We start from the raw sequence: 8627 nt of genomic DNA, 5'->3' as shown, positions 1-8627 counted from the left end.
GTTAAAAAGAGACATGAATTGTAAAAAATGTAAAGCAAGCTAGTAAACTAAAAATACAAATTTGTCTAAACATCCTAAGTTTCATTCCTAACTTTCAAATAATACTTTGCCCACTGAATGCGAAGCACCTTCAATCTCTCTTATTCCAATGGTCTAGCATTATTGAAATACTGCATGATAAAATAAAACATAATTTAATAATATAATATCAATCATAAAAAAATGAAATTTGTTTGAAATAAACAATTAACGTTTCCCAATTATTCTTGAAATTTTCTAAGATTATAGTTGACATCCAATGTATCATATAATACCCACACTCAGTGCTTCCTTTTTGTCTATTACACTAAATACATAATCAAATCTAGATATTGAACGTTAACTACAAATTAGTCTACATAGACATAAAATATAAGTAGAAGCATTGTTTAAATCACTTACTTTAACAACAATTCTCCTAGCACTAGCCTTGGATTTAGGTTGTGGAGTATCGTCAAGTCCTTTCAAAGCACTGTTGAATACAAACATGGATGCTTATTGTACAATTAAAATATTGATGTTCTTGACTAACGCTAATGCAAATATATTGAAAAATAACACTGACTTGTTAATTATTCCTTTGAAGTAGTTGCCTGGCCTATTATGCAACGAACAAAACCAGATGACAAGATTTTCCTTAGGCAAAATGACGACCATTTGTCAATGTGCACTGCAGTGGAGACCAATATAGGTTATTATAGTATTATACATTATTTAAATTCATTTGTTCAATTTAACTTACCCATTCAGGAAGGCTCCTAGGTACACATCCCGTTTTGAATTCTGCATCTTGTTCTTCATGTAACTTTCTGATTCAAATTGTAATTGCCCAGATCTCTAGATGGACTATGGCTCGAGGAACCCATACACATCAGAATTCCCCGCTCGCAGACTTGTCTTAGTCCTATGCCTATTGTTGTTAACACAAAGTAAATTATGTATGAATTTAAAACAATAAGTTAGGTAATTAACAATAATCTAAATTGACTTACAGAATCCACAACTATATAATAGAGATGCTCAGACATTGACCACCGTATTCTATTTCAGACAGATCTTCATGCTTTATGTATAAGGGAAAGTCTTCATTAAACACCCTGAACACGGTAGCATCCCACATAACCTGCAATGGCTTCAAAAAAAGTTGTGGGATGGTCAATGTCATTAGATATAGGGGATCATTGACCTCATGATTCGACCTATCTGCAGGTCATAGTAGTCCATGGCACATGATTGTGTGGTCATAGTAGTTCAGTAGACAACCAATTGGATCTAGAACTTTACCAGCTAGTAACATGTGTATGTTAGTTCAAAAATGATTCAACTGTCATAAACCAATTTTACAACATTGGTTAAGAAATGATCAAGAAAATTCAAGGCAAAAAGAGCCTTATGTAAGGGAGAAATAAAAATAAAAAATGAAGTGAGGTAGGAGCATAGTGTGCTCAGCAAAGTTTTCAAATTTAGAGAATCTTCTCAAGAAGAAAGACATAGACCTACTAGAAATACAAAATATTTAGACACCTAGTTTTGAGTTTGAGTGTGTGGTCCAATCAGGAACAATACATCCATTTCCTACAATAGTTATCCAATCAGGAGCAGACTCCAGTTTGAGTGTGTGGTCACTAGTAATCACAGTCTTACCTTAAGGTAATTTTTAGGAAAATTTTCACTAAAAAGTAATCATACTCAACAATACTTTGAAGCAATCCAAAGATGAAAAAAAAACATAAACAAACAAGGTTTGAATTTATGCATGAGCATCACACTTGTGTCATAAATTAGAGAGAAGATTTCGTCATAACATAAATATAGGACTAGACAGAATTTTTAAAATTTTGAATTGGGTGGAAGCTAAATTATACATGGAATATCTGTACTTATGTGAAGAAAGGGGATGGATTAGGAGATTCACGAGTTTTCTAGAACTTTTAATTGTTGAAGAAATAATGATTGTTTCAGTCTACTTTATAACCCACATGGACTACAAAAACAAAGCTGTAGGACTACATGAATCACTAAATTGACTTTTTAGATTGAAAATCTGAAGATCCGTCTATACTGAAGAAAGATTGCCTCATACACATGTCAATGGAGTCTAATAAAAAAATATCTCCAGTTTAAAATTGATCACCCTTTTTTCCACCACAAGCTTAGTAACTAATAGCAGTCTAGTTTCTTCTAGCTGGAACACAAGTCTAAATTCATTGAATTCAGTAAAACTAGAACGAGGAAGATCAAATAATAATGTCACAAAAGGAAAGGATTGATATGTACCACCAATTTCATAGGCAACATGAAGAAGTTGTTGCAGGACTTTATAGTAAAAATGTTCAAGGGGGCAAACCAATACTCATTTGTCTGAACTTTAATAGGATAGTCCATGGTACATTTTATATTTACCCTCAAAATAATGGTCAAAATTAGGATAAGCAGTGAATGTGATGTCAAATGATCACAAACCTAAATCATGGTTGCTAGTAGAAGGGATAGTCAAATTTGAAAATTATTATCACAAACTAATGATTTTATTAATAAATCATGGTTTTGTGGGAGCTAAAAACTAGGTACCTAGTTTTGTCTACTTATTGTAGATTTTATAATAGAATTAAAGATGACTAGAATAATAAAAGTCGAACCTTGTACTGAGAAATGAAAGAGCAGTATTTGTTTTCAGGTGCAAAATTTGGTGGTTATGGTTTTTTTTCCCAACTCAAAAGCAGTCTACAAAGAAGGTTAATGTTAATGTTAAAAAAGTTAAAACAATAAGTAATTTCACAAAATCTTAGAATTAACTAGTGTAATTTATTCATTCTTTATTTAAGGCCAGCAGCAGTCGCAATTGCCATCAAGCATTATTTCATATTTCACCTGTCCCAAGAGGCTGCCTTCAGATATCTCTAGAGGCCTATGCTTGATAATCACGATGAACCTGCTTAGGAAACATTTATAATGCTTTCAATTTATTGGGGTGGTGTAATAATGAAATAATGTAAAACTGAAATCTCACCAATTCAAGTTTATAACATAAACAAACTTTTAGACTAATTTGTTTCAAAACTTTTATTATTTATTGCTCTCTTCAGCTTTTTAAAATTTTACTATTGTACAACTCAAATTAATGGCGAAAAGGAAACAAACCTTTTTGTTTGAATTTCCATTTGTGTGAAAGTTAATTTGATTTATAATTTCACTATTGTTTCAAAACTTAATGCACTATTCTTACCCAATCAGAAGTAAACACACACAGATTGTTATATTTCACTATTCTTTCAACTCAAAGTGTTTCAACAGTTTTTTAGTGTGGAAGAGGGAGAAAGGATGTTGAAAGTTTCTCAGTGTTAACTGTCTTAGTCATCCACAAGCAGTTAAATGTATTGGGTCAGCCTATTTTGAAATAATGAATCATCTATTAAACATTACTTAATACCTTTGTATTGGGTCAGCCTATTTTGAAACAAAATGGTACTTTCAGTTGCAATTTCGTACCCAACCTGCATTAGTTCAAAACACATACATTAGATAACTGAAAATTGTTTTGGAATTTCTAACAAACAAATAAATCTATAGTAAATGGGCTCCACAGATGTTAACTCATGTATTGGGTCAGCCTATTTTGAAACAATGAATCATGTATTTGACACTTAGTTAATACCTTTGTATTGGGTCAGCCTATTTTGAAACAAAATGGTACTCTCAAATAAAGTTAAAACCACACGTCCTCTAAGATAACATGACTGCTAGGTATGCAACAGAGAGGACTCCCAAATAAAGTTAAAAGCCCTTAACTGGTTGTGCAAATCCTACAAAAGCCCTTAACTGCTTGTGCAAATACTCTGTCATTTCTTAAGAAAAATACATGTTCTAGCATGGGTTTTTCTCAAAATTGATGTCTTTGCAAAAGCCCTCAATTGATTTTAGAAATCATTTACAAACAGAGGAGAAATCGGGGAACAAAAGAAACACGTTTTCGTGGACAACCCCAGAATCATTTTTTCGCAAAATTCTCTCAAAATAGTGAACAACATTTTTAGGTCTTTACTGTGTTTTGTTCCAAATCCTTTGGTCTATAAAAACCCTCAAATAATTATAGAAAAACAACTATTCATATGGAACTAATTTATTTTGAAAGTTTCAAACTATACAAGTTTGACACAAACATTCGAAGAACCGATAAGTGGCCATGACTGAGGGTGAATCCAAACCATATTCCTTATGCACACAATGTGGTTGTAGTCACATACCTCAATTGCGGTAGTGATGAACCCCAACTCGTTTGTGGTAGTTGCAGCTTTGGTGGCAGTTGTAGCTTCAGCGGCGCAGTTTGCGACAGTCACAGGGTCAAGAGGAAGGAAAAAGGACAAAGGACAAAGAGGGTTTGAGCGCGCGGGGGCCAAAAATGAATTCAGGTTTTAATTTATGGATAGAACAACATCGGTTTTTCTAAATAACCAATGTTAACCTCAACTAGTTAACATTGGTTTTGACATCAGTTTTAAAAAAACCGATGTTAACTAGTTGAGGTTAACATCGGTTATTTAAATAACTACGTAAGAGCAAGGGCAATACCCATGTCGACCCCCAAAAAAATAAAACATAAAAAAGGGAAAATAAATAATATCGAAGTCACGTTTTTGCACACTCGATTAAAGGTTGTCATCCCTTGTGACGGGTGATGTGCCATTATTTTCTCCTATTTCTTAACCCTTTTTGCACCATTTTAATTACTGATTAGTTTTAATTGTCAAATTAATTAGGCAGTTTTATTATTTGGGCTTATTCAGCTAATTTCATATTTTTAATCTAATTTCAGGAATTAATGAAGCATTGGGCTTGAATCCAGAATTGGGCTTGGACTTGAAGAGGGCAGACTATTTTATTCTACAAAATTTTATCTTATCTAGACTTTATCTTATCTAGATATTATTTAGATTTGATCTCATCTAGATATTATTTCATCTAGATCTTACCTTATCTAGATTTGATTTTATTTTATTTATGGGCTTGGATTTAAAATAGATTTGTAAGCTTTGGGGCTGGAAAACTATATAAGAGCACCAAGGTTCTAGTTTAGGCTCTCTTCTCTCTCTCCTCTCCTCTCTCTCTTTTTCGTTTTAGTTTTAGAGTGCTACTCTCTTTTCCGTTTTAGTCACTTTTCGTTTTAGAAATAAAATTTCGTTCTTCAATCTATAATTTCATTCTCTATTGATTAATGGAAGGCTAAGTCTCCAACGTTGTTTTCTCTTGAGGATCAAGCACAGTTCTCTTTGAGGTTCTATTATTACTATTAAATTCTGATCAGTTTTTCCTCTTCACTAATTACTCTGTATTTTTTGCTATTAATTCATGCATGCTTAGTGCTTGATTAATTGTCTCTGCGCTTAATTTATGTTCATGCTTAATGATCATTTATGATTAATTGGTGTATGTGTTGCTTAATCACATAATGAATGCCTTATGTTAAATTCCGCTTAGTAATTTAATTTAGGGTTGGATTAAGTGGTTGAACTGATAAAGGATAAACTCTCGTAACCTAGGATAAGAGACTTGCTTGTGAATCAAGGGGAAGCAACGTGTTTTAATTCTGATATTTTCTAATTCACATCTATTCGCTGTTTAATTTACAAAATCAAACAACCCCCCCAGTTCATTACTATTTTCCTACTATCTGTTACGAACATTTGGTTTATCATTGCTCGTTGGGAAACGACCTAGGATCACTTCCTAGTTACTGCATTTTAATGTTTATTTGATTCGGGTATGGCTTTGATCAAATTTGGTGCCGTTGCCGGGGAGCAATGTCCAAAGGTTCATAATAGCTAGTGATTCGTATTTTATGTTTAGTTGTTTTAAGTTTTCGTGTTGTGTTAGTGTTGTTTAGTGTCTTGTTATTTTGTTTAGTGTGGTGTTTTGTTTTAGTTTTTCTGTTCAGCGCTTCCCCCTGTTTCAGTTTTTGTATTTTGCTGTGAATAGTGCTTTGCGATGGATTTAGCGACCACTTTTGCTAATCTGGAAAGCGGAGTAGTAGTGCAAATCCCTTAGCGACTGAATTAGTGATTGCAACTGACAATTTAATTGGCAATTTTTGTTTTGATAGTTAGAGTTGTTATTTTTGGCTGAATTTTGGTGTGGTAGGTTCTTTTGACTCATATTTTGTGTGAAAAATACCAGGAACACTTGTTGTGGCCAAATTTGAGAGATTCAAAAAAATTTGAGAACTTGTGTTTATCAAAACTTCGAACGGCCATAACTTTTGCTCCGGGTATCAGAATGACTATTATTATATATGTATTTGGGGTAGAAAAAAATTTCCCATTATGTGGTAGTCGGTTTGGCCGGCTGAGGTCTCTAGCTAGCCATAATTGCCTGTTTACTAGTTTTTTTTATTTTTCAAGTTTTATTGTTTTATTTTTCTAAACTTTCCTTAGGTAGTTTCCATAGTTAGACTTTGAATTTTTTCTTGAAAATTTTTGTGCCATCTTTTCATGATTTGAGGGTGTTGCTCACAAAATTTCAATTCATTTGGATATCATTTGAGGGTAGCTGTAGTTCTAACCTACACTATTACTTGCATAAGAAGGCAACTAGTTGTACATGCTGAATGTAGTGTATAACTAGAGGCAATCCATCTGACTTACAACCCTTTGATCCTGAGATAGATAGGACATTTCATAGATTAGCTAGGCATCATTTTGTACCTTTTGAACATCCTGAGCATTCTGTTATTGGTGAGACTGAGCATTTTGTGGTTGATAATTTTGAACATCCTGACTTTGAGCATTATAATTTTGAACATTCTGATTTTAAACATTCTGAGAACATGGCACAACCTCCACCCCGTGAGAGGACTCTAAGGGAAATGGTTGCACCTGATTTCACCTACGAAAGTTTGTGCATCCAATACCCTGATGAGGATGTCCCATATGTTCTTAAAACTGGACTGATCCATTTGCTTCCAAAGTTTCATGGCCTTGCAAGTGAAGACCCGCACAAACATATGAGAGAATTCCATATTGTCTGCTCCACCATGAAACCCCTAGATGTCCAGGAGGATCACATATTTCTGAAGGCTTTTCCTCATTCTTTAGAGGGAGTGGCAAAGGACTAGCCATATTGCCTTGCTCCAAGGTCCATCACGAGCTGGGATGACCTCAAGAGAGTATTCTTAGAAAAAAATTTCCCTACTTCTAGGACCACGGCCATCAGAAAAGATATTTCAGGAATTAGGCAACTCAGTGGAGAGAGCTAATATGAATACTGGGAGAGATTCAAGAAACTATGTGCCAGTTGCCCTCACCACCAGATTTCTGAGAAGCTTCTTCTCCAATATTTTTATAAAGGACTCAGTAACATGGAGAGAAGTATAATAGATGCTGCCAGTGGTGGAGCCCTTGGAGACATGACCCCTGCTGAAGCCAGAAATTTAATTGAGAAGATGGCTTCAAACTCCCAACAATTTAGTGCCAGAAGTGATGTTATTGTCATTAGAGGAGTGCATGAAGTAGCCACGAATTCATCTTCATCAGCTGAGACTAAGAAGCTTGAAGGTAAACCAGATTCCTTGGTTAACCTGGTAACCCAACTGGCCATGAATCAAAATTTTGCACCTGTCGCCAGACTCTGTGGTTTATGCTCCTCTGTCGACCACCACACAGACCTTTGCCCTTCTGTGCAACAATCTAAAGCAATTGAACAACCTGAAGTTTATGCTACAAACATCTACAATAGACCTCCTCAACCTCAGCAGCAAAATCAGCCACAACAAAACAATTATGACCTCTCCAGCAACAGGTACAACCCTGGGTGGAGGAATCATCCCAACCTTAGATGGTCGAGTCCTTCACAACAGCAGCAACAACAACAGCCTTATTTCCAGAATGCTACTGGCCCAAGCAGACCATACGTTCCTCCACCAATCCAGCAACAACAACAACAACAACAACAGCAACAACCCCAGAAACAGCAAATAGTTGAGGCTCCTCCGCAACCTTCCCTTGAAGAACTTGTGAGGCAAATGACTATGCAAAACATGCAGTTTCAACAAGAGACCAGAGCCTCCATTCAGAGCTTAACTAATCAGATGGGACAATTGGCTACACAGTTAAATCAACAATAGTCCCAGAATTCTGACAGATTACCTTCTCAATCTGTCCAGAATCCCAAAAATGTGAGTGTCATTGCATTGAAGTCGGGAAAGCAGTGTCAAGGACCTCAACCAGCAACATCTTCCTCATCCGCAAATGAACCTGCCCAACTTCACTCTACTCCAGAAAAAGATGATGATGAAAATTTAAAGAGTAAGTTACCTAACAATTTCTATGCAGGTGAATCTTCCACTGGTAATTCTGATTTACAGAAGCAGCATATCCCTCTTCCATTCCCTCCAAGAGCAATTTCCAACAAAAATATGGAAGAGGCAGAGAAGGAGATCTTGGAAACATTTAGAAAAGTATAGGTAAACATACCTCTGCTGGATGCAATAAAGCAAATTCCAAGATATGCTAAATTCTTAAAGGAGTTGTGCACTAATAAGCGGAAGCTTAAAGGAAGTGAAAGAATTAGTATGGGTAGAAATGTCTCCGCATTGA

General features: G+C 35.0%; 1 non-coding gene across 1 annotated transcript; it reads right to left on the bottom strand.

The window, feature by feature from the left end:
• Positions 1-7237: 7237 nt before the first annotated feature.
• On the bottom strand, positions 7238-7344 carry LOC112998909 (small nucleolar RNA R71). Its single transcript, XR_003264088.1, has one exon. It is a non-coding gene; the product is annotated as a small nucleolar RNA R71 (small nucleolar RNA).
• Between the last annotated feature and the right edge of the window lie 1283 nt (positions 7345-8627).

The sequence above is a fragment of the Glycine max genome, chromosome 13 (assembly GCF_000004515.6).
Source record: "Glycine max cultivar Williams 82 chromosome 13, Glycine_max_v4.0, whole genome shotgun sequence".
In the NCBI taxonomy this organism is placed as follows: Eukaryota; Viridiplantae; Streptophyta; class Magnoliopsida; order Fabales; family Fabaceae; genus Glycine; species Glycine max.
This window is presented reverse-complemented; position numbering and strand designations above follow the sequence as displayed.